The following is a 1,603-nucleotide window of genomic DNA, read 5'->3' on the forward strand; positions in this document are numbered from 1 at the left end:
AACATATAACATATAACATATAAACTAGCATACATCGGTCTTGCCCCGGAACACATAATACATGGCATAATAACTAACATACATCGGGCTTGCCCCGACATCGGGCTTACCCCGGAACACATAACACATAACATGTAAACTAACATACATCGGGCTTGCCCCGCCATCGGACCGAAGCCCGGAACACATAACACATATCATATAACATGCATGAATCACAAAGAGATCACGCATAATTAACTACTGCTCGGGACCGCCCCGACATCAGACCGAAGTCAGAAAATATATATACTGCATCGGGCTAACCCCGACATCGGGCTTACCCCGTCATACTGCAACTACATAAACGGGCCGGCATTGGTGCCTTAGACCCGTTCCTACTGGAGGAAAACTCACCTCACACTGCTGAAGTCCCGCTGACAAAACCCTAGCTGCTGGATGACAGATTCCCGAATCTGTCAACCTCAAAATAACACCCAATTAATAATTGGGTTCCATCACATATACTCATAAGTCCATGCTTGGGGTAAAAGAGTGCTTTACCCCAATCTTAGCTTGTTCCAATCCCAAGGCCCAATCCAAAGGCCCATCAGTCAAGTATGATTCAAAGCCCAACATATGGCCCAATTTTCCAAATTGAGCCCAAACCTTTACATGGTCATAATTAAAGGCCCAACTACTTAGTCCAGTCTAAACATTTGGCATTTCTAATGGCCCAATATTATATAACCATTAAGGCCCAAACTATGGCCCATCTATGGCCCAATTTTCCAAATTGGGCCCACACCCTCATATGGGCCTTACCCTAAAGCCCATTTAAATATTCCAGACCATTGATTGATCTTGGATGGCCCATTATTAGCTCAAACACCAAAGCCCAATAGAAAGGCCCAACATAAAGCCAAGTGAAATTAGGGTTTCACATAAAATGACGATTAGGGTTAAGTGTTTCTCACTTAACCCATTAAGGACTTAATCCATTAAGTCCATCACTCTTCTAAATAAATCATATGGTGTGATTGGGCTTAGTACACAATTCCATTCCAATGGCCCAAATGTGGGTCCCGATAAGTCTAAGGCCCATATATCCAAAATTAGGGTTTTCTAAACCCTAATTAGGGTTTCTAACCCCTCACAACCCAATTAGGCCCAAAAGCTAAATCCTGAAGCCCATTAGGGTTTCACTAGGCCCATTAGTCACATGTTTGGGCTTTTTGGTCAATTTGGGCACTATTGGACCCATTAGGGTTTCATGCATCTCAAACGAGGTCCAAACGCAATCAAACCACACCGCCACCAACAAGGTGGCTGGTGGCGGCAGGAGGCGGCAGCCACCACCTCACGGTGGTGGTTAGAGTTTCTTTTCATTATTCACATTTCTAATTACATTTTACATTGCTAATCTCCAAAATAACACACACAATAATGCTAAACACACACACACAGCCACCCTAGTGGTGGCCGGCGGTGGCACGTGGTAGCAACCACCACCTCACGGTGGTGGCGGTGGTATCTTTTGGCTTCCAATCATGCAACAACACAACATACGAACTTGAAGCAGAAACGTACACCACACAAACTCACAGCCACCTCCCATGGTGGC

Source organism: Lactuca virosa, chromosome 4 (genome assembly GCF_052849685.1).
Source record: "Lactuca virosa cultivar CGN04683 chromosome 4, Lactuca_virosa_CGN04683_v6, whole genome shotgun sequence".
NCBI classification, from domain to species: Eukaryota; Viridiplantae; Streptophyta; class Magnoliopsida; order Asterales; family Asteraceae; genus Lactuca; species Lactuca virosa.